The sequence below is a fragment of the Fringilla coelebs genome, assembly GCF_963513975.1.
Source record: "Fringilla coelebs genome assembly, chromosome: 2".
In the NCBI taxonomy this organism is placed as follows: domain Eukaryota; kingdom Metazoa; phylum Chordata; class Aves; order Passeriformes; family Fringillidae; genus Fringilla; species Fringilla coelebs.
This window is the reverse complement of record NC_140029.1, coordinates 115,979,010-116,003,841: the sequence shown is the minus strand read 5'-3', so window position 1 is coordinate 116,003,841 and position 24,832 is coordinate 115,979,010. Positions and strand designations below refer to the sequence as shown.

The 24,832-nt window shown below is 45.0% G+C and overlaps 1 protein-coding gene across 3 annotated transcripts in view; it reads left to right on the top strand.

Annotated features, from left to right (window-relative positions):
• Positions 1-24,832, top strand: part of FAM168A (family with sequence similarity 168 member A) — a 127,594-nt gene that overhangs the window by 33,834 nt on the left and 68,928 nt on the right. For 2 of the 3 annotated variants that reach the window (XM_084226241.1, XM_084226242.1), the window contains one exon: positions 4,577-4,660. The exons of the other annotated variant lie outside the window; for it this stretch is intronic. The gene's annotated coding sequence lies outside the window, so the exon portion shown is untranslated. The remainder of the gene's footprint in view (positions 1-4,576; positions 4,661-24,832) is intronic. 3 annotated transcript variants of the gene reach the window in all.

Genomic DNA, 24,832 nt, shown 5'->3' with positions numbered 1-24,832 from the left:
CAAGAACCATCTAATTTTAGAAGCTCATTGCACACCTGGAGATGTTGAGTCATTGTGTGTTGTTCCATGGAGTTTTCCTGGAGGGATGTTTTCCCATGGTGGATGTGTGCAAGGTGCTGCTGAACCACAGGCCCTTTTCACCCTCTTCCTTAAAAACTCCTTCCCCTCCTGACTGGCCAAAGCCATTGCTGGTGATTCCCAACAATTCCAGCTGAGTGTTGGAGATGGGTCTTTGGCAGGAGGAAGCTCAGGAGCTGGAGGCAGCCCTGGGAGCCTTTCCTTCCTGAGCATCATCAGTGTTTGGTGAATCCAGGGGTGAATTCCTGCTGATGCTGCCCCTCTTGCTCCATGCCAGTTCTCCTGGCTCTGTCCTGTATTTCCTGACTTGAGGGTGAAGCTGTCCCTGGGAGCCTCCCTCCTCCTGTGAGTCCCGGTGCTGGGCTCCCTGGTCTCTGCTGGTCCAGCTCTCCCAGGGCCAGCTGGTGAACCAGATCAGGGAGCAGCAAACCCAGGTTATTTTTAACGTGGATCCTTTCCCTCATCCAGGTCTCAGTACAGCTCTGGGCCACTCCTGGTGGCTCCAAGGCAACTGCCAGTTTTTAAGGAGAGGAAAGACAGGAAGGTGCTTCCAGCCAGGAGCGACCCTGTGGTTTCCTGCAATGTTCTCTGCCTTCCAAAATTATTTCTTTCCATGCCTTTATTTCCTGCTAGGTATTTGCACAGATGTTTTCACTTCCAGTTGCTCCAGGTGGATCTTTAATTTATTTTTTTCTTTAAGTGTGCCCTGAGCAGAATGGAATTCGGATCCATTCTGGATAATTTGTATACATTCATGAACATTTTGCGCTATTCTTCCAGAATTTGGGTCCTAAGTGTATTAGGCTCCATGACAAATGTCTCTGGTATCCTCTCTGTGGTGTCTCCTTGCTCACGGCTTAACACTATTGCTTTTAAATTCTATTTCTTTAATTCCATTCCCTGTGTGAATAAAGGTGTCTGAATTAACCTTCACAATGAACCTGCCAGGGCTTTTCCCAGTGTCCAAATAGATTCTCATTAATCCCTCTTTTGTAATGCAGGGAAGGCTTGTGTTGGAGTGTTTTGCTTTGATTTTATTTTTTTTATTTTTAAATAGAGGAAAAGGCCACACTGAGGCTGCTCTTACTGAAAGGTTTATTTTTATTTCTAAAACAATGGCTGCATATAATTTTTAATGCTGCACTTTCTGGAGGTTGACTGCTGTCAGTAGCACAGTCAATATTTCCTTCAATTAACAATAATCTTAGATAATGAAATTGTTTTCTTTTCATTACAAAGTAATTTGTGACTTAGAAACCCTGAGGTGCCTTATAATATATAACTTACACAAGTGAAAATAATTATTCCAGAGTCAATTCCAGAAGAAGTTTGGGAAAATTGTTGAAAATAGGCAGTAAAGAAAGTGAACATTGACTTTTGGGGAACTTTTCCCCTTTCCATTTTGAGCGGTTTGGTTGCTCAGAGGGCTAAACCCAAAATGAATAGGATTTAACCCTGCAGAATGTCAGACATTTGCTGAATGTTTTTATCTTCATTTGACAAGCAGTTGTGGAGTGTATTTGGAACCCTCTGCAATCTACCAAAGCCGGTGTTTTAGTCACCACATCCTAATTAACTCAATCTATTTTATAATCCATCTACCCAGCTCCTACCACTGGAATCCAGTTTTGTGGAAAGAAGAAGGAAAATAATGGACTAAAAGAGAAATACAGAAGAATAATTGTAGTAAGCTCATCAAGAAGTGTAGCTACTAAAACAAAAGAAGAAAACTAAATTTGGGGCATAGCAGGGAGGATAGAATTAAAAATCTTGTTTTGCTGCTTGAAATAGCACATGGAGTTGATGAAGATATTAAGGAATGAGCTTCCCTACTTAGTAGCTGCAGTAATCTTAGGAAATATTAAGGGATTTAATCTCTTTCATAGCAAGAAGAAAGTGGGAAGGGAAGGAGGAATTCTGGGCAGCAGGAAGCTGCTTTGGTGTCTTTGCTCAACTTGATAAGAAGGATGGAGAGGGACTTTTAATGGGAGCTTGTAGTGCCAGGACACAGGGAGTGGTGGCCCAGTGCCAGAGGGCAGGGTTAGATGGGATATTGGGAAGGAATTCTTGGCTGTGAGGGTGCTGAGGCCCTGGCACAGGTTGCCCCACAGGCAGGCAGGGCTGGTTTTTTCTGTGTTCTTGAAGTTTTCCCTGACTAAATCCCAGATCACACTCTTGATGAACAAGGCTGTGCCAATAGGACTTCCCAGCACTGTGCTATTTCCCTAGATTTTCCAAAGGCATACCTTCTCACAAATTCATTTGGTTTTTCTCCTTCTTTAATGAATGTCTTTGCACTTCCACTCAAAGACGCTGATTGGGACTGATTGTTTTTCTGCAGATACGTCAAAATTTGGTCAATCCTACCTGTTCCCTGCCGGTTTTTGAGCGGTGGCAGAGGGCAGGGATGTGTGCTGCCAGCTGGAGAGCCTCCTTCTCTGCAGCTTTTCACAGCTTCTCTCTGCAGCAGCAGCATCCACTCCCTCTGAACAGAATCATTTTGACTTCTGGTCAGGAAAAGACAGAAAAGGAGCCAAAAAAAAATCCAAAAAAGGGTTTATCTGCTGAGTGGCAGCACAATGCAAGCAGGTATTGATGCTGTTGCAGCTAAAGAAAGATGCAGCACCAAGGTTAATGAGAGGTGGGGAATATTCTCCTTCTCTGTAGCAGCCAGAGCTGAACAAAAGGGGGAATGTTTGGAGAATCCCTCAGCATTACAGGTTGTGGCAGTGCTGTCCTCCTGCCAAATCCTGGAAACCCTCTGGATGTTCAGCACCATTGGACACTCACCTTCAGTGCTTGTCAGCAAGAGCCATGGACTTCCTTGGTTATACAAACACGAGGATGTGAAAATATCCCAAAATGGGGACTTGGAGCAAACTGAGCTATCAAAGCAGCTCTGAAATGAAATAATGCTGGTAGAGGTGTGGGGATGGAGGTGTGAAAGCAGCAGAAGGAGTGGTTGCTGATCCTGTGGTTGATGCTGAGCCTGGTGCAGCAGGCAAGGCTTGCTTTCCCAAAATCCAAGGGGGAAGGAAGATGTGAGGGAGGCGGTTTTCTCCCCCATTTGCTTGAACACTTATTTTCAGCTTCTTACTTGCCACAAAAGGAGTAATTTGTTTAATTTTACAAAATGTTACTGAAGCTGTTGGAAGTGGAGCTGCAGCCCACATCTTCTTAATAAATGAGTGTGTGTATTCCTGGAAGGAAGTTAAAATGGGGCTGTGTTATATTTGGTACCTCCTGGAGTACTGAGGCTACTTTCAGTACAGAATGTGCTCTGAGAAAGACTAATTTGCCACTGCAGAGCTTGATGGGATGAGATTTGTCAAGTCCTTGTCTCTGCTGAAATTCACTTATGCTTTCCTCTCTCTCCTGAAGATATTTTAGGGTTCTATCTCTGAATTGAAGGGCCATAAAAACAAGTCAAAAAGCCTGAAACCAGAATTAAATTCCAAGCAATGAATATGCTTCTTATAATGTAGAAGTACTGAAGTCAAGCACCCATGGAAGCAACAGGTGGAGATGTTCCTGACCTGTTTTCCTGAGCGTGCTCGTGCTCCTGCTAGCACCAGGGTTTGGATTATTGGGCCATTGGAGCATCAGCAGGGTGGGTTTTGACTTTTCTCCAAGGATGCCATCTCTGATGGCAGGTGGTGGCTTCTTGCAGGAGGCAGGAAGAAGAAAGACTCAGTAAAATCTGAAGATTTTACTGGTTTCTGTTCATTTACAAATTCATGCTGTTTCATTAGCTGGCTGGAAGGGTCTGGTGGTGTAGTTCTACAGGGAAAGGTGGGATGTACCAGCATTCCCTAAAAAAAACCTCAGTTGTTTTACTGGATTCAATGTTTTCTGCCTCCTGTTTTCTCCCCCAGAGTGTTTTTTGAGTGAATGTAAACTAATACAGGATCAGTGGTAAGAAACCATGAAAAATATTTAATGTAAACCTTTCGGTACTGGGTTGATTAAAATAAACAACTGTTCCGAGGAGCTGGTCCTGCTTTGGGAACAGTAGGGTTTCTGTTCCTCCCTGTAATGCATAAAGCATGTGGAGTGCCTCGAGAGCTTTTTTTGGGTGCTGCACTTCATTTTGAGGGATTTCATTTTCAGTTCTCGGAGCTTTTGTGTCAGCTGGGAAGGGAGGATGTAGGAGTAACATGAAAAACTCAGGCTAAAACCTGTTTAGTCCCAAATCCTGACAAATAGCTGGTAAACAAGTATTTAAATGAAAGCTTGGACTTTGTTTTCCCCCTCTGGGAAGCTGGGGAGGCCTTGGTCTTCTTGCCAGCTCTGGTGTCCCTTCCCTCTCCTCGTACCCTGCGGCTCCAGCACTCCTCCTTTTTTTGCCTGCATTTCTTACATGTCCCATTTCTCCTTCTGCTCCAGTGGAGGTGAAGACCGCTCTGAGCTGGGAAGAGCTGCGTTTTCTTCCAGCAGGTTTTCCACAGAGCCTCACGGGTGTTTCTCTCTCTCTTTCTCTCTGTCCTTGCTGCTGCAGAGCTCTGGAATGCTGTGAAGACTCCCTGCCCAGGCACACTCCTCTCCGGATTATCTCCATCCCAAGGAAGCTCGTATCCAAGAGGTACCAATTCATCCTGTCTTTGTGCCCTTCAGTTTCAGCTGCTCCTCCCAAAACCCTTTCCCTGCTCCCTCCAGACAGGAAAGCCTTGGACGCTGCGGAGATTGCAGCTGTTGCCGTTTGATACTCTTCTTTCACTTTGCTACAGAAGCACTTTACATTTTCAAATGAGAAGTGATTTCTGGGTCAAGAAATGCATAAGCTGAAGCTCCAGCAACACTCTGTGCCTGGTGTTTTATTGTGTTGATTTAGAAAGTTAATAAATATCAGGTCTTCAGCAGCCTGACTAAAACACACAGTACTTACGTGCTGCTCCTATAAAGAATTGTGAGAAGGGTTCTTTTTTTAGTGTTTATTAGTCTTAATATCTTCCTAGTAAATAATACATTTTTGTTCTATAATTACAAGGAGACTTGTGTTCATTAGCTGGGTCAAAATCCCTGGGTTAGCACAGACACCATTCCTGATATAAACTTCTGTCATTTGCCTGGAGACAGGCAAATTGTTTTCTAATAGTTTCTATTTCTTGGGAAAAGAAAGATGGAAACAATGTTTTCAAATAGAAGCTTTGCAGTGTCATTTGGTTGGAGCAGTTTCTGTCTTAACTCCTTATTTTGGTTTATAGAGCCCAGCATGATGAGACCTGAGCAGGTCAAGCCTTTTGAGCATGTACATATATATATGTGTGTGTGTGTGTGTAAGAGAATTTAATATGTTATAACAGTGGGACAACATGATCTGCAGGAGCTGTGAAACAGGAACATATCCCCTCAGGAAATCCCTCTGGAAAGTATGCTGGGAAAATATCCCTGTGTGCCTGCCCTTCAAATTTCCCTTAGGGATTCACACTTTCCTGTTGGGCAGAGAAGACACAGGAGTGGCTGAAGTGTCTGTCTGACCCCATCCAGCTGTTCTTGTACGAGAATATGGAAAAATCAGGCTTGACTCCATGGGGGTTTTTTCCATTTTATATGTTTTGCTGCTCTCTTAATGACATGAACTTTAAATGTCAGCTGCTCTTGGGTCTGCTGCACTGCGTTGGGATCAAACCTTTGGGCACACTCTGACCCTTATCCTCACAATAATTTAGCACTCCAGCCCTGCTTTGGGAAAAACTGCCCTAAATCAATCGCTCCCTTATAGATACAGACAAAATCTGGGTATTTCTTCCTCTGCTGCCACCCCAGCTTACGTGGGATGGGACAGAAAATGCCAAGGATTTCAGAAAAGTTTTTCCTTGTTTGAGGCAACAACAGTGATCCCCTGTCCATCTCCTGCTTTGCCTTTTCCCCCTCTTTATGCTAGAAAAAAGGATAAATGGGAAAAAAAACCAAAAAGGAGAGACTTTGAAGCTGCTCCTATCCCTTTTTTTGTGTATGGTTTCCTCCATTTGGGCTGTGCAGCTTTTTTGGGATCTGAGAAGCAAAAATCCAGAGCTGTGGAAGGGGAGAGGCAAAGCCAAGGGTGGGTTTGGTGAGTGGTGAGATGGGAGAAGGGACACAAAGTAAGACTGGAACTGACGGGTGGGAGATCCAGGGAACCAGATTGTGTTTCAAGTGGGAATATGTGGAGTGTTTGCTTTGCATAAGAAAGCTCCTGCTCCAAGGGCTCCTGGTCCAATCCAGCTCCAGATTAAGAAATTTGAAGATCAAGAGTGGAACACTGTTAGACTCAGTGTTCATTCAGAAATCAAAAGGTGGAGGAAATTGAGTTAAACTTGAATGTGTGAGTGCTCCATGTCTTAGCTTACTTAGGTTGTTTCCTGCTTGGGAAATACCCTACTCCCCCACATCCTAATTGAAATTCCAGCAATTAAATAGTTAAACACGGTGTGTCTGTAAAATCCATGTGTTTCTATAAATACCTCTCTTATCTCTGTAATGGTTTGGTTTGATGTAAATATTTTTAAATGTGCTTTTACATTAGGCTGGTTTTTATCCAGTGTAAGTGAGTGGAATTTGGAACTGGGCCTGGACTTTATACTTCTGCTCCTCAATGTTTCTGAACTCATGTGGAAAATTTCTGGACTCTTAAGTCTCCTGAGAAATTCTACCAGTTTGGTGGGGTCTTCACTGGGCTGGGAATGCACTGAATCCAGAGCTGAAGTGGAGCACTTTGCCAGCAGTTCTTGGACACTTTGATGCTGTTGGGAACATCATTTAGTGAATTTTTTTTAGAGCAGGAGCTAATCCTTTTGTTCACAGATCTGAAGTTTTCCTGCATTGCCAGGTCCGTTTTGGAGAACAAAATTCCTTTCAGAGAACATGTGATATGGAAAAGGATTTCTGTCAAGCCAAGTTGTGTGCTGCATCCAACTCTGGGGCCCCCAACATCAGCAGGATGTGGAGCTGCTGGAGAGAATCCAGAGGAGGCCCCGGAGCTGCTCCAGGGCAGCAGCCAGGCTGGGAGAGCTGGGGGTGCTCACCTGGAGAGGAGAAGGCTCCAGGGAGAGCTCAGAGCCCCTGCAGGGCCTGAAGGGGCTCCAGGAGAGCTGGAGAGGGATTGGGGACAAGGCATGGAGGGACAGGACACAGGGAATGGCTCCCACTGACAGAGGGCTGGGATGGATGGGATAGTGGGAAGAAACTGTGGCAAAAACATTTTAAAAGGGGATTTTTTAGAGGAGTGGATCTGACTCAGAAAAGTATTTGCAAGATTGTTACCTAGGATGAAATGCTGGGTCATTAATCTTTATAATTCATCACCACATACAAGGAGGAAGTTTCTCTATGTGATCTATTACAGCATATTTAAATATATTGTAGAATCCCCAAAAGGTTTGTGTTGGAAGGGACCTCAAAGCCCATCCAGTGCCACCAGGACACCTTCCACTCTCCCAGGTTGCTCCAACCTGGCCTGGAATACTCCCCAGGGATGGGGCAGCCACAGCTTCTCAGGGCTTCCCCACCCTCACAGGGAAGGATTTCTTCCTAAGATCAGTCTAAACCTCTCTGTCAGCTTGAGAGAAAGCTTCACTCCCCCTTGTCCTGTCACTCCAGGCCCTTCTAAAGTGTCTGTTCCCATCTTTCCTGTAGGTTCCCTTCAGGTCCTGGAAGGTCACAATTAGGTCACCCCAAAGCTTCTCTTTTCCAGGCTGAACATTCCCAATTCTCCCAGCAGAGCTGCTCCATCCCTCTGATCACCTTGGTGCCTTGTCTGGATCTGCTCCAGCAGCTCAGCAGCAGCAGTGTGCTCTGTTCAAGGGCTCTGTGGCTGAGGTGAGCTTATGGGAAACATCCTCTCAGTCCCCCCCACCTTTCCACAGTGCCTTCCTGCAGTGTTCTCCACATTCCTGCCCTCACAAAAGCCGTGCTGGAAGCAGGGGCCTTTCTCTCAGATGTATAATTCAGCCCCTCTTCCCAGCGTGCCAGCCTTGTTTGTGTTGATGAATGAATGTTCTCTGTGTACAGCCTGCAGATTACTCTGCTCCTGGACTGCAGTCCTGCTCAATGTACCTGGTTCTGATTAAGTGCATTTGAATTTGGGAGTGTGCTTAATGAGCTACACCTTTCACAGATTCTTTTGTTAATTCAGAAAAGCTGCCTGCTCTGATTTATGGCGCCAAAAGGGGTAAACTGCCATTAAAAACATTAATTAGTCTTGGTTGACTGCACAAAGAATAGACTTGGTGTGAGCCAGTTTTTGATTTAGCCCTTTGATTTTTGCCTAAGCTTGTTAGAGGGTCTGTATCTCTGGCTGTCTCATGCTGGATTGTATAATTGGAATTTTGTGTGAAATTCTTGGGCTGAAGGAGCAAGAGCCAATTATAATCAATAAAATTGTAAGGCAATTGGGCAGAACTTTGCAGATAGTTCAATACAGAAGTGTTCCTTTTTAACATGTGGAAGTGATAACTTGGGATTGTCAGGAAGGAGATCCTGAGGGTTTGCTGTGAGCCCTGGGCACCGCTAGTAAACCTCAGGAAGGAAAATATTCTCAGGAGCCTTGGATCTGCCCATTGTGCAGTGCTTCAGCTGCATGCGAATCCCAGAATCCCAGAATGGCTGAGCTTGGAAGGGACACAAAGGTCATCCAGTCCAACTCACTGCTCAAGCAGGATCCCCAAGAGCAGGTAACCCAGGATTGTGCCCACCATCCCTGGGATTGTGGGTTTTGACTATTCCCAGGGAAGGAGAATCCACACCCCTCTGGGCAGCCTGTTCCAGCACATGGTCACCTCACAGGAAAGTTCTTCCTCTCCTTCAGGTAGAACTTCCTTCATTCCAGTTTCTTCCCATTGCCACTGCTCCTGTTGTACCACCCAGCAGAGCCAGGTGGTAGCACTGATGGTTTTTTCTTTCCCTCTACATCTTTATCCATTTTCTACAGGCTAATTGGAAAAAAACCAAAAAGCCCTAAACGCTGGAACATTGTCTGAGTTGTATCCTTGGAAGTCCTATATTATATTGATGAGTGTATTTCAGTGTCTGGTAGTTCCTGTACTTCTCAATTCTGGCCATCAATTCTCCACACTAAAGTTTGAAAATTAATTGAAATGCAAATCATAGCCTAAGCTTTCTTTCCAATAGACTTTCCATAATTATGCTTGACTGCAAAAAAACAATTCCATTGCTATAATTTTGGTAATTGCCTCTGCTCTGTTTGAGAATTAAGATTTCCCTCTGTCTGTATAAAGTTTCCTTCTCTCTTAGATATTATCACATTAACTGCTCCATAAAAAGAAGGTTGGATTGGGCTTCCATCCCAACTTGTCCTTAAGGAGCCAACAGTTGGATCCTCTAGCTCTGCCTTAATTTCCTGGCAGAACAAGAAGGTTCCTTCTCCCTTCCTTCTTCCTGCACGCCTGGAGAAATGATGGTGGTACCGTAGGACTTTGGAGTATTGAACTGGAAATATCCTCTGGATATTCAGGGAGATGGGAACTGCTTTAAAATGCATTTTTAACAAAAAATGGTTCCTAAGAGCAGCACAGCTCTGAAATGACAAATGTCTTTAGAGGCATGGAGGTATTTAAGAGCTGTATTCCCTTCCCTGAACACATCCAAGTCCTTGGGGCAGTGAGTTTCCAGCATCTGCCGTGTTTGGCAGATGGATTTTTGGGTAAGAGTGAAAGCCTTTGAGCTGCTGTTTGGTTTTTCACTCTCAGTCCGCACATCCTTGGAGAGAAGTCCAGCATGTTGGAAGCACTGGAACAGCCAGGGAGGTGTGAGCTCCCCATCTCTTCACAGCCACAGCCTGGGCTTAGTTATTCCCAGCTCCCACAAATGTTCCCAGCTTTGTCTCTTCATTATTTGTTTTCCTTTGCCATTGAAGGAAGTGGTTCTTTCCAGTATGAGAAGCATTAAATTGACTTAAATGCTTTGTTTGCCAAAGTAGCTCTTTGAAGTGGATCTTTCAAGTTTCTTATGTGATCTGGGGTTTGATGAGACACATTTTAACCCAGCAATCTCATAGTGAGGAAGGAAGGGAGGGTGGAAGGAAGAGAAGGAACCTTCAGTTCTGCCAGTTTTGATCCTAACTCACACGGTTTTCCACATTCCCTTTTAACACTTGACCTGTCCTGGAGCATCCAGACATTGCAGGATGATCTGTGGGATCAGCAGGATCTCACTGGTCAGCTTTTCCAAGCATGTCTGCAGCATTAAGTCTCAAACTGGAAAGGTAATCCCCTCAGGAGGCTTGACCTACTCTTCAAATTACTTTCTCCTGTTTTTTTGAGGCGTTGGCTTTTATTCAGATGGTTTTTTCCTCCTCATCAAGGCATCTTGTTTAATTGCTGTGACTGCCAGGCAGAAACTTCACTCTCACTCTTACAGACCTCCTTTTCTTCAGCTCCTTCATAATAAAGTGGTTTTTGGAGCAGGGCCAGGCCTTTAGCCCAAAGTGTCTTCTGGTTTCATATCAAACAAGGGACAGCACAGCCAGATTGCTTCCCTAATCCCTCTTCCCAAAGACAAAGGTGTCAGCACTGTCTAGACATTGGTGTTCCATGTGCTCATTCAAGGCTGAGGGTTCCCCCTCTCTCCTTTTCATCCCACATAATTGTCCTCAAAGCCTCTTAATCTGCCATTGCTCAGTGGGTGAAATCCCCCATACAATTTGGGATGGATGTGTCCAATTTGGTGGTCTGTGCCCCTTTGGAGAAGAGTCAGGAAAACAGGATGAGTGAGTTCTTGCTGCTGTACAGACCAAGCATTTAAAATACCTTTTTTCCCATATTCATGCTGTATCCAATCAGGAGATATAACGCAGCAGCTGTTCTTAAATTTTTGTATTTCTTTTATGGTTATTTAATATCTTTCTTTGAGTCAACATTTTGCAGCTTTTCCATGGGGGAGTGGGTCCTTATAAGCTACGGATTTGGAGTAGGAAAAGTAACAATTCAGCTGGTTTCCTGGTCCTTTGAAATTTTCCTTCTACTGATGGCCTTCTACCTCTTCTTTCTTTGGAAGCATTCTGCTGGGAAGTTTAGCTAATGGGAGATCATTAGGATCCTATTAAGCCCTGGATGTGGTCTGGTTGTGTAATGGAGAGGTTAGGTACAAAAAATTAGGAAAACCAAAGACAAGTTGACAGCAGAGCAAAATCACTAATTCGTTCTGCCCAAACTTCTTTCTCATTTTGGAGTTCCTTACAACCCCTTTGGGGAAGAAATTTTCCCTGGGAGCAGAGCCTGACTCCCCCCAGCTGCCCCCTCCTGTCAGGACACTGTGGCTGATAATTCCTTGGCACTTCAGCGTGCTCCTTGTGCCTGTCTGTCAGTCTTTCTGCCTGTCACAGCTGGCAGCAAGGAGAATCGTTCTGTTTTGTGTGTTCTATACAGCTGAGTGTGTCATTTCAAGTTAAAAATAAGACATCTTTAATGTCAAGATTGCAAAGTTCAAAAAGCAGAATGGGGCTAGAAGTCAGTAACTGCACTTTCAGTTTGTTCTATATTTATGTGAGGCCTTATCAGCAGGATTTCTGTCCAGGATTCTGTCCCTAAAAGTCATTCATCCATGGAACGTGTCTTGGACTGAGGGCTATGGCAACTGGGGGATAATTAATTACTTACAACTTGTGAGGCCACCTAAAAATGAAGTTCCTGGTTTCTTCTCTAGGCTCTTCTCTGAGTTCAGCCTGGTCTAGTGGAAGGTGTCCCTGTTCATGGAAAGGGATGGGAATGAGATGGGCTTTAAGGCCCCTTCCAACCCAAACCACTGTGGGATTCTATGGAAACAAGCAGCACTCTACATTTGTGGAGCTGCTGTTGCCTTGTCTTTGGGCAGGTCAGGTTTGAAAGGTGTTTCTTCAGCAAAAGTGCCTGGAAAAGAGCTGATTATTCATCAGAAGTTACCAGTAAAGGGGTTTGCTGTTGTTCCCAGGTACTGCTCGAGGATTATTTTGCCAGTTCATTGAAGCTTGGATAAGGATTTACAAGCTGATAGCTTTGGTCCCCTGGTGGACTCGGGCTGCAGCCCCTAAATATTTTGCATTTAACACTGAAATAAAGTGGGATTTTGGAATGAGAAGCCAATTCTCCTGTTAGTTTAGAAAGGATTACAGGCAGAGAGTTTGCAGGCTGGGGACAGTAATTGGGTGTAGCTGTGCTCTATGGGAAGACGACAGCAGCTCATTCACCATTACTGCTCCCTCCGTTTCTGCTCTTCTTGGGGTGGAACAATGACCCCAGAATGTCACAGCACACCCTCGGGCTGCCTTCCCCCAGCTGCCAGAGTGCAGGAATGGCAGCTTCCCATCCCCATGGTGCTCCTGGCCTGCCAGAGCATCTCCCTGCCGTTCAGTTGGGAATCATTGCTCCATTTGTCACGTGCAGCTCCAGCCTGGGTGGAGAGCCTTCAGTGGAATTCACGGTGCTCTGCCAAGGCGCTGCATTGTTGTCAGAGCCCCTGAGCTGATAAAGCCCATCCTGACTGCGCAGTATTGCATCCCTGGCATTGCATTCCTGCATGTGAGCTCATGAACGAGCCTAGGAATTTGTTGGGTTTAGCCCTGGGGATTACGGAGTGGGTGTGGGTGTTCTAAACTGTTAATCCATATATTTTACTGTTTGAAAAATTCATTTTCCTGAGGGTTATTTGGCACTGCAAGTGCATCAGCAGGATCTCTGTAATGCAATCAGAATATCTTCTGCACAAGAGGAAACGTGTATTCTTTTTCCTCAAACAAAAAGACAACTTGCTTTACGAGGAAAAAAAAATTTCCTTTCGCAACCTTAAAATAATTCATTGGGGAAGAAGAAAGCTTTTTGTTTTATGAAGGTTTTGTGTCTGCAGGATCCCCGCTGAATGCCATGTAGGAATTAAGTAGTGCTAGTGTTGATTTAAAAAAAAAATTGGAATTCCTTGGACATGGGAGGTTATCAGTCAAATACTGCTTAGAGAAATTGTTGTAACGTGCTGCATTCAACACCTCACCAAGGCACAGGGATGGGCAATAATGTGAGCAGAGTGGGCAGTGTAAGATCATCACTCTTCTCCTGATAATTTAACTAAATTATCAGCTAAGAGTAGGAGTATCTGTTGGTAAAATGAGAGGAGAAAATCATCCTTACACTTATATTGTCCTTGTTCTCATCCCCCTGTTCCAGAGCTTGCTGCCAGTGCAGGGAGAGCATTGCAGGATTCCCTGTGGCTCTGCCTTCCCCTGTGTGTGTTTTTATAGAGTTCCTCCTCTTGTCTGCTCCTTTGATTCTGCTTTTTCCTCAGAAGGCCACACACAGAGCTGAGCCTTCAGTTCTCATCACCATTGTCATCTTTTGTGCCATTTTCTTTATCCTTTTTCAGTCCCACCTATGAAATAGGTGTGGTTTAAAAAAAGAAAACCCAAATGCCAGGTTTATGATCCCATTTTTGTGTTGCTCTGCCGTGGCTCACAAATGAGGGTCAGCCTCAGAACAGACAAAAATGGCTGTTTAGTGGCTCTTGAATGTTTTTGCAGGCTGATGAATTTAAAGCAGAGGGAATTAAAATGTAAAGGTGCATCTCGGAAACTGTGTCCCACATCTGCTCCATGAGGCCCAGCAATGGCACCAGAGGAAAGGTAGGAACTGAAGCCCAGGAAGTTCCCCCTGGGCAGGAGGGAGAACTTCTGCCAGGGACACCTTCCACTGTCCCAGGTTACTTCAATCCCTGTCCAGCCTGGCCTTGGCACTGCCAGGGATCCAGGGGCAGCCTCAGCTGCTCTGGGCAACCTGTGCCAGGGAAGAATTCCTTCCCAATATCCAGCCTATCCCTGACCTCTGGCAATGGGAGGCCACTGCCCCTTGTCCTGTCCTTCCATCCCTTGTCCCCAGTCCCACTCCAGCTCTCTCGGAGCCTCTTTAGGCCCTAGAATTAAAAAAAAAGAAATGCAGCATTTAATGCATTTTTTAATCATTTGGCAATTTCATTTTCATTGCATGGATACAAATATTACAGCATTCAATCAAGCATTTCAGAAGCTCCATTATAAGTGATTTTTGGATAGCCAAAAATTGCCTCTAGGGGATCTTTCTAAAGCATCAGCTACTGCAATAGGAGCAGGATTTATTATTTTATTCAGCACACACACGTTACCTTGCATCTCTCAGCAGATGATTTCACTCTCTGCACTTCTCTCAGGGCTCTCTGAATCTCCCAACTTAATTACGACTATTATGAATAATTTAATCTCCACAAACATTGCTTTGTCTCTTCTGTCTCTTTCCCAGTTTCCACTGCTGGTCCCTGTAAAGGCTCTGGGAGCACCTTGCTGTCACCCTTTTGGAAGTCTGAAAATCCCATGTTTAATACAGGCTGTTTCCTGTTGCTTAACTACTCCCTAATCCATAACATTCCCTTTTCCTATTGTCCTATAACTTTAATTTTTTAATAGAGTCTCACTGGGGCTTTTGTGAGCAGCTTTTTGAGGTGGTTTATTCCCCAGTCCTGGACTCTTTAGCCACAATTGAAGGATTTGGGCTGAGTTATTTTGCTTCCCATGCTGTGTCTGTTTATCTGAGTGAGGGCACTGCAGCATTCCAGCCACTTTGCTTCATGGGAGAGGAGACATTGGCTAATTCCATGATAATCCTTCGAACACTTGTTAAAGATAAGGACAAGTCTTGTGCTGTTACATAGTGAGAGATTTGAATGCGATAAAGGATTTTCAAACACATCATGGACAGGGCATTCTGAGTTTCCCTTGACTTTTAAAGTAAACAATATTTGATTTTACTGACTTTAGCATATATTTGCTTTCTCTTCCCTCATGGAGTTCTCTGGAAATTCCCAATCTTTCCATACTTGGAATAAACACGGAGCAGATCTGTATGTGCTATTTTTACTTTCTAGTTTGTTTAAGGTGTTCTGTAGTTTTGTTTAAGCTCTTCTTGGTTTGGATTTTGACTCATTATTTTGTTTTCCACTGAGCGCCCTCCTCCCTGCTCTCCTGTTCCCCCATTTTTGGAGGTTCTCTCCCATTCCTCAAGCAGACCACAGGCAGAGTCTGATGCCTTTCATTTTCCCACCTTTGGCCTCTTCTTACATGAAATGATCCATATTTTAAATCATTCTGTGAACAGATGCAAATTTCTATGTCACCCTACTCACTTTAGAGAACACTGGCTTTTTCCCTGTCCCAAATAAGATTTTATTCTTGGCAGGGAAGAGCTGAAGCGCTGTTTGTTTGCAGAATTTCCGGATGACTGACGGCATGCTCAGCCCTCAGAGTCCTCATGGTAAACACAGCTCTTGCTATTGGAAAAACACGTCAGAAATCCCAAAATAAAGCAGGGAATGTACAGTATTCCCAAGTTAGGAACACCACGTGGGGCTTTTGGTGGCAGTTTGTTTGATTCTGAGATGTAGGAGAAGTGCAATCTTTCAGATGCGTTCCAGGGAGAGCCAGAACAGTTTTTTTCTTTTTCCTACTCATCCGGAAACACTTAGGAATGAGCAATTCCACCTCTTTGTCTTGTTGATGGCTGTTTTCTCCTGGTATAAGGAAATACTTTCCACTTGTATTAGATCATTATCTCACAGGGATGTGGAGCACATTTCCATTTGCTGTTCTTGGCTGGGAAGGGCATCATGAGAGAAATCTGCGGGAAGTTGGGGAAGAAATCTGAGAATATGAAGTGCCTTAAGCTGCTCGACTGTGTGGTCTGACTTAACCTGAAAATTCCTCTATTTTGGGGTGCCTGTGGTGAGAATAAGTGAGGAAGACACTGTGCCACTGATAGGGGTCCTGCTGTATTGTTATTTTTATTTGGGGCTGGCAAAGCCTCTTGGTGCCAGTTGGATGCTGAACCCCAGAATGTTGGGATGCCTTTTGTAATTCTACCAGTGCTAAATCCCTCTCCCACAATAATTCCCAGCTCTTTCACCTGTGCTTCAGGAAGCCTTTGAAAAAGGGAGTTGTCAGGTCAGATTGTCTTTCTTTAATAACTAGAAATCCCCTGGAATTTCTTGGTAAATACCCTGTAGGATATGCTCCTGCTATAGGTACCCAGCTAATTCTGGCTTTGGAATAGCTCAAAAGCCATAAGTAAATATGTTCTTGGAATTACATTTTAAAGTTGGTTTTCATCTTTAACTGGTTTTGAAGTTAAAACCTAATTATGAATATTAAATTCAGGTTAAAGAATCCAATTTTCTTCTAGTTCTACATTAAATGAGCTGCCAGAACTCACCTGGTGGTGACCACTTAGGAAGGAACATTCTCTGAGGTAGCATCACTAAACTGCAGATTCTAGCCTAAAACTGTACTTTAAACATTAATTTGCATAGAATGGAGTTCCTGTCTTTAAAAAAAAAAAAATTAATTGCCTCTCCCCCAGCTGGCCCTACCTATGATGAGACTGCAGTGGAAAAGTAGGATTCATGCTTTGGAAAAAGGGGTGTTTGCCAGAGTCTCATCTGAACTCTAAAGAGCAGCTTTGGCTTTGAAATGAGCCGTGAGTTCACAGTGCCCTTCTATGGATGAGTGAATGAAAGATGGATTTGGGCAGTGCTGTCTGTTTTTCTGGTCCTTTGTGTGACGTGGGCAGTGCTGGACATAAAATCCAGTGGAAAATTCCCCCATGTGTTTTGTGTTGCTGGAGGTTCAGGTTGTGCTGCTTGATTCAGAAGGGGACATTGAAACACATGTTGGCAGCAGTTAAAAGGGACAGTGTTTACTAGTCATCCCAACTGGTCTCATCCCAGGAAACATCAGCTGTTTATGTTTCTCAAACCACTGGAGCACTTCTGGAATAGGGGAGCTCTTGCAGCTGTCCCAAACTGGCACCTCAATAAAGCGCAAAGAAACTTTACCCTGTCCAAGGTGCCTTGGATATGATGTAGAAATTTGCCAGGCAGAGTGAATTCTAACAAAGCCATGACAGCCACGAGCCCCTTCTCCAATTGTAGCTGATTTCTGGGCCAGGTGACTCCTAAGTGGTGCAGTTGGCTGATTGAATATGTTTTGGTCTTGTTTTGCTGCTCTGAACCAAGATCACTGTGAAGAGAATGAGAATTAATTGTAACACCACTGGATTAATTGTACCCTGCAGTTCCTGCCCTCAGAGTTGCTAAAACTTTGTCTGGATTAGCTCAGGAGCAGTGCAACAGTCTAGTGGTCCCAAAGGCCCATATGAGGAAAAACTTTGTGATTTTGAATAAAAAATGAAAAGGAAGTAGACACACACAGCATATAAATACCCAATGTGCATCTTTTCTGCAGTCATTCAATACCTTGAAAAGATCCCTTCCAATACAAATCTGTGCATGATTCTGAGATCCTGATGGTGAGGAATGGTCAACTCTGCTGTAAATTACAAAATCTGATGGAAGCTGAATTGGTGGAATCTGATTGACCATCTTAGACTCTGCTGCCTGAAAAATTTCATCCCTCTGTTCCAAGGCTCCTGAAAGCAGTTACTCTGGAGCCATTTAGTTGTGACACGACCTGGCTTGTCTCAAAATGACACTTTGGAAGAAGTTAATAGAGCCATCTGTTTTCTCATACTCGGATTGGTCATTGAGCCCAGACAGCTCCGTGGATCCGAGGAAAGCAGGGAGCGAGAGGGGCCAGGTGTTGTGGGGCTGTTCTGAGGCTCTCGGTGTGGATTGAGACTCCATGGCTCAATATCCCATCCAGCCCCGCCCTCTGGCAGTGGGAGCCATTCCCTATGTCCTGTCCCTCCATCCTTGTCCCCAGTCCCTCTCCAGCTCTCCTGGAGCCCCTTCAGGCCCTGCAGGGGCTCTGAGCTCTCCCTGGAGCTTTTTCCTCTCCAGGTGAGCACCCCCAGCTCTCCCAGCCTGGCTCCAGCCCTGGAGCAGCTCTGTGACTTCTTCCTGTCATTTAGGAATAGCCAAATTTCTTTATTTTTCAAGGCAGATCTCTGTAATTTCCTTTGAGTTTTGCTTTAGGTTTATGGATATTTTTAGTGTGGTTCCAATGCTGTGGATCAGAACTTTTGACTTGCTAATCTGTGAATTTGCACTGATTATTGACAGAGGTGAGAAAAGGAAAGTAAATCACAGTTATCCTGATAGAGGGTGGATTCTGACCAGATACTGGGAACAAATTCTTCCCTGTGAGGGTGGGCAGGCCCTGGCACAGGGTGCCCAGAGCAGCTGCGGCTGCCCCTGGATCCCTGGAAGTGTTCCAGGCCAGGTTGGACAGGGTTTGGAGCAGCCTGGGACAGTGGAAGATGTCCCTGCCATGGCAGGGGGTGGCACTGGATGAACTCTGAGGCCCTCCCAACCCAAATTCTGGGATTCTGTATCTTTCCTTGCCCTCTTGCTGTGTCCAAACCTGGCAATGTGTTCGTAGCATCTTTGAGTGAAATATCTGCTCTTGGCACGGTGCTGCTGATCCAGCCAGCCAAAAGTTCTGGAAGACTGGAGCTGGAAAAATGACGCCTTGTTCTGCAAGTTCAGGGATCCATAATGATTCATCATCAGGCTGTCTGCAGCTGAGGGAGCAGAGCAAGACACAGCAGTTGCTGATGGTGAGAGCAGGGGAGCTGCCAAGGCACAGGCAGTGGCATTCCCTGGATTCCCTGGCAGGAAGGCTTTCCTCAGCCTCCCTGCTGAAGAGAGAATAAGTTTTTAGATGCTTGAAGGGCCTGTTCATCTGTCCTGACCTCCTCTCAACTAGACTTGGGACTTTATGTATAATGTCACTTTCAGGTCTGTAGCTTCCAGTTAAACCAATGCAGAGATCCATATTCCCCATTCATTGCATAGGTTTTCCCCAATAAAGGAGTCATGGAATAGTTTAGAAATCTGGACAAGTTTAATTCTTTGGAGCAGGTTTGGATTAACTTGAAACCTCTTGTAGTTGATGTCTTTGGATTGATTGGTGATGGCTCTGTCAGGAGATACACAGATCCATATGAAGTCCCCAGCTTCTGTCAGGAATATGTAAGATATGTGGGATATGGACCAGCAGATCACCTCATTAACCCAGTCACCCCAAAATCCTGGCCAGGAGGGCACCAAACAAACCCACCCCAGCTGCAGCACAGCTTCAGCCCTCTCCTGGGACATGGGATGTGGGCACAGACATCAGGTTACACCAAAGCAGAGCTGGGTGAGATGTGTGATTGCCCCAAGGCCGATGCTGAGAAAGAGGTGATGTGCAGCCGTAATTAACAGCCACTTAATTGAGTGATTTGCCCAGGCCGTGTAGGATGCAAAGCAGGATGTGTGAACACCCAGCCAAGGGTGTTTTGAGCTTTGCAGGAAATGATCCGAGGTCGTGGGCAGAAGCTGCTGGAGCAGCTGTGAGCCTCTTTTTTTGGGATTGTTGAGAGTTCCCAAACCTTTCCAGGGCTGCACATACTCGCTGTTCTCATCACCCCTGGGAAAGTAAACCTCGGAGTTCCTGCTGCTCATCTGAAGCCCTACTTTGTTTTTTGAGCAAACACTGCGCAGCCTTAAAAAGCCCAACAGAACAGGATGCTTTTTCTTTGCTGGTGAAAGCAAGTGTTAAGGACTGGATTACAAGATGGGAAATGGAGTTGTATTTTTATGGGGCTCTTTTGTAATTGCAGGATTATGTCTAACAAAGATCCTCTTCAGCTACACCAGTATTTCATTCCCTTTGGATGCTGGTGACCCCAGGGCTTTCCTTACCACGTTAAACTCTCTGAGATGGAGTTTTTCACTCTATATTCAAGATGGAATTTCCCTTTTCTGCTTCTTAGTATTTTGTTAACCTATTTTAGGAATGATTTCTTTGGATTTATACCAAATATAGCAGCCATGACTCAGCCTCTGTTCCTGGTTTTGGACTCAGAGATGCACTTGCTGCTTTTGCATTCCCTCTGCCTCTGTAATTTCCCCCTCTAAATTTCTAATCTGGTCCCCCTGCATTCCTCCAGGAGCTTCCTTCAGTTTACATGGCTTTCCTATTGATCTCAGGATTTTCAGGATTGTCACAATATTTTATAAAAGGGCAGTAGCAGAAGAATTCAGCACAGGGGACAGGACAAGGGTGGAATGCTTTTAAACTGAGGAAGGATGAATTTAGATTAGATATTGGGAAGGAATTCCTGTCTGGGAGGGTGGGGAGGCCCTGGCACAGGGTGCCCAGAGAAGCTGCAGCTGCCCCTGGATCCCTGGAAGTGTCCAAGGCCAGGCTGGATGGGGCTTGCAGCAGCCTGGGACAGTGGAAGGCTGTCCATGGCAGGATGGGGAACTGGATGGTTTTTAATGTCCCTTCCAGCCCAAAGTCTGGGATTCCATAATGCACCATATCCACGCTGTCAGGCTGTCACAAAGCTCTCAGCTGGCATTTTAATGTACAAGTGACAGATCTGGAGCTGCAGTGTTCTTCTGCAGCTCTGGGGAGATCCTGTTCCTGCATGTGGCACCTGCGGAGCAGAGTTCCTTGGAAGCTTCCTCCCCAGCACGGGCTGTCCTCTGCTGGAGCCGAGGTGGGGCTGTGGCCTGGCTGGGATCAGTCACCCAGGGCACACATTGTCCAGGAGCCCAGGCTGCACACAGCAGGGTGCAGAAGGCTGGAGAGGCACAGCTGGCAGTGATGCCAGCTCCGAGTTCCAAGGTGGTTCAGGGGCTGATGAGGATTTTTTTGAGTGCCCTTTTAATTGCTGGTAATTGGCAGCACAGCCTGAGCAGTTCTTTCTCGTGTTCAGTTCTCTGTTTGCCTGCTCTGATGTCTGCAGAAGATTTGCAGGATCAGATGGCAGCAGTGAATTGCAAATCAGGAGGATTAGCATTTGTATCAAATATGCTCCAGCAGAAGGAGATTACAAGTCCTGGGTCAGCAAGAGCTCAGGAGTGTAGCCGTGGAGCTGTGGTGGGGATGGGAATTCTGCTCTGTTCCTTCCACAAGGCTGCCTTGACAGATCATAGAATCATGGAATATCCTGAGCTGGAAAGAACCTATGAGCATCAAAATCCTACTGCTGGCCCTGCACAGACACCCCAACAGCCCCACGCTGTGCATCCCTGAGTGTTGTCCAAACACTCCTGGACCTCTGCAGCCTCGGGGCCATGCCCATCCCAGTGCTCCATCTGGGTGAAGAACCTTTTGCTAATAATAATATTTTGCTTCTGCCAACATGTTGTGTTCTCCTGTGAAAATGCAGAATAAAATCCCTCCAAAATGGTGTTCCTGTCTTTCAGTGTCAGACCTCCCTTTCTCTTTCCAGCCAGTGGACAGGTATTTTACATCAGATAAAAGACCAGGAGAGGAGCAGGCACACATTTCATGTTTTTAGAGCTGGTTTTAGTGTTGGCTGAGCTGAACAAAGGAGGGATGTGAGAACATCAATGGCAGCTTCACCTCAGCTCATCCACACCGAGCTGGAAATACCTGTGGGCTCGTGTTCATTTAAAAACTAAAAGCGGGAGCAGGGGAAACCTGGGCTTCCTCTGCCAAGGGCTCCAACACCCACAGAACACACAGATGAGCTGCTGCCTGTGGCAAACAGGCTGCCTGAGGGGGAAATGAAAAGTGCCACCCTAAAAGCCTTTGTAATTACATTTCCATAGCCCTCAGCCACACTGGGAGGACAAATCTGACACTTGTGCTGATACCGAAATCTGGGCACAGCTGGGTTTTAATTTCCAGAGAAAACAGAGAGGTGTGAAGTGCATCCTCCTCTCCTTGTTTTATGTACCTTCCTTTGGCATTGCACTAAGGGTGTTCTGCACGTTTAGGGATGCTGGTGGGATGGCACAGCCCCAGTAATGCCACTGAGGAACGTCTGTGCCCTGGGAAATTTATATGGAAATACTTTACGGAGTATCATTCACTGTGCTCTGATTCTAAATGCAGGCACTATTGTGTTTAAATTCACTTAGGTAAAGAAATGAAAACATAACATATATATTGCAAATGTGATTAAAGGCATATTATTAATTGAAAAGGAATAACCAGATCATTCTATGGTTATTGAAAGAAGTCAATTTGGGAAAAGCATATAGAGAAAGGGGGGACCTTAGGGAAGTGTCTCGCTGTGTAACGTTTGTTCTTTCTGAAGTGTGTATTCCCAGGCTCTCCAGATCGTACAGGTCGTGGCTACTCTCATAATATGCCCTCCTTTTCTTTTCCTCAAGGACATTTTTTTCACTCCTGTTGCCTGGCAATTCCTGTGAAGATTGCCCAGGCCCTGCCCTGTGCTTTCCCTGTGTTCCCTGTGCGGGTCACATTGTCCAATATCTTAGGACTGCACTTCCAGAGGATGCACATCCAGTCTGGTTTCTCTCCTACCCAAGTGTGTGCTGCCTCCTGGGCTGCTTATGATATATTTAATTCCTTCTAGATCCCCTGTTAGTTCTTCCTTGCTGTTGGAATCATCTCTTAAAGCTGAATTAATCAGTGAACAGAAACCAGGAACTCAGTTGCTGTTGTTTACTAAGGAAATGAAAAACATGCCACCAGTATTTCACAAAACATCTTCTGGGAATACTGAGTTTATTTTCCAGGCATGGAAAAAGAACTTGTGAATTCATTAAAAAATAGAGAGAATCTTACCAAAATTAGTCCCTTACCAGACTGGGGGTTTTATCACAGTTATTATCAATTTGGGCATTGTCAGAGGACAGAGAAATCTGGAGAAAGGAAATCTGTCTCTTGAGTAGGTGATGTGCACCTGTTGTATGATTGATAGAGTTCATTTAAGATGAAAATTGAATTGTTAGGGAAAAATGATGGTAGAAAAAAGCCTTATTATGTGCAGAGATGAGGCTTATCAGCATGAAAAGAAATGTGTCACAAATTGGTTGCAAATCAAAGGCCTGATTTTTTTCCTTCTTTTTCAAAAAGGCACAAATAAGGGTGTGCACTGTAAATCATGGAATTGCTGTGTAATGTGTGCTGGGATCTTTTGTGCAATCTAAAAAGGCTTTTTTCTCTGTAGAGTTTATAATATGAAGCTGTGAGGCTAGAGACAGCTCTGTGTGCTTAAACCAGGTGGGTTGATTCTGGCTACACCTGAGTGTGTTGTAAAATCAACACTGAATTCTAAGAATAATTAAATTATCAGTCAGAGGTACAGATATGGAATTGTTAAACTTGGAAACATCCTCTGAGGACATTGAGTCCAAATGTTCCCCTGGCACTGCACCAAGAGAACTGGACAAGGGGTGGAGGGACAGGACACAGGGAACGGCTTCCCACTGCCAGAGGGCAGGGTTAGGTGGGATATTGGGAATTAGGAATTGTTCCCTGTGAGGGTGGGCAGGCCCTGGCACAGGGTGCCCAGAGCAGCTGGGGCTGCCCCTGGATCCCTGGCAGTGCCCAGGGCCAGGCTGGATGGGGCTTGGAGGCACCTGAGCTAGTGGAAGGTGTCCCTGCTCATGGAATGGGTGGGACTGGAGGATTTTCAAGGTGGCTCCCAACCCAAACCATTCTGTGACTTTGTGATTGTTTGACCTACACAGATGCTGAAGCCCTTTTCAAGTGGCTCCTCAGCTCCTTGATCTTGCAGCCAGGAGGGGTCGATCTGAGATGAGTACAGATGTTCTCATGGGAAGGACGATATTTGCTTGGCTGCTTCAGACTAACCTTTTCCTTTTAAATATTTCCAAGACACTTCCAGGACTTTTTAAACTGTTTTTTTTACTGTCAGCACTCACTGTTATTTTAAGGAAGAAGGGAATGGGGTGATCTGTAATTTCTGCCATGCCATTCATTCTCCAAACCAGTTTTATCCCCCTGATGGGAAACAAGGAGGCAAAGCTGAGTTTTCCAGCCATCATAGGCTGGGGATTTAGTAGTTCTTTTTTTTCCTGATAAAAGCTGCAAGCTGTAAGCTCCTTCAAACTTCTCTTCCCACTCTTTAGTTTGGGAAGGTATGTCCAGAAATCTGTGAAGAGTGTTAATTGTTCACTTGCTGTAGCCTTTCAGCCCTTTCCTTTGTGCTGCTGCAAAAGCATGCCTGGTTTTGGCCTCCTGGGCTGGCTGTATTCACTGGAAACCTGAACAAGTGTTTAGGTGAATAAAAGCGCTTCAAAATCTTCTGTAATGGCAGGCTGGAAAATTTTTGGCTTTTCCAGTGGTTGTGAAATATGAATATGCTAATTGAGTGCATATTGCATGTGTTAGGGATCATGCCATACATGCACTGATTATTGGCTGCTGTCCCTCATACATTGTCTGCTGCTAACCTCTGGTAATTCCTGTATGGAATGTTTGACTTGTGTTTGAGGCCTGGGACAGCTTTACAGACATCTGTAGCTTTCATTTGAAGATTTCCGTTGCGGTCACCTGTGTAAGCTTGCTTTCTGTTGTGCTGGTTATGTGTTGTTCTACTGTGCTCTGCCTATGATTGTTATGATTTTCTTAATTTCTTAATTTGGGTTCTGTTTGTTCATCACTTTGCAGCTTTCCCCTAAACCATCACCAACTTCTTTTTCTTATTTTTCAAGTGGTACTGAGCTGCCCTGTGTATTTTCTGGGATTTGGTGGGGCACATCAACCCAGCATGAATCTGGATTCTGTTTTTCTCCTTCCATGTAGCTTGGTTTCCAAATGGGGTGAGGGAATGCCACTGTCTGCCTGTCCTATGGATGGGAAAGACTTTCAGGCTCCTGGGCTTGTTAACACAGAGCCTCTTGCCAACACAAAATTACAAAAAGACGATGATAAACAAACTTCTTGCCAAAGCTGCCTTCCTGTTGACAGATTTAGCCTAGGCTCTCTTTCATCTTCCCTGGTACTACTTTGTTTCAGAATGAAGATTCCAAAATATTGAAGGAAGAAGGGACTATTAGGCAGGATTGATACCCTCTG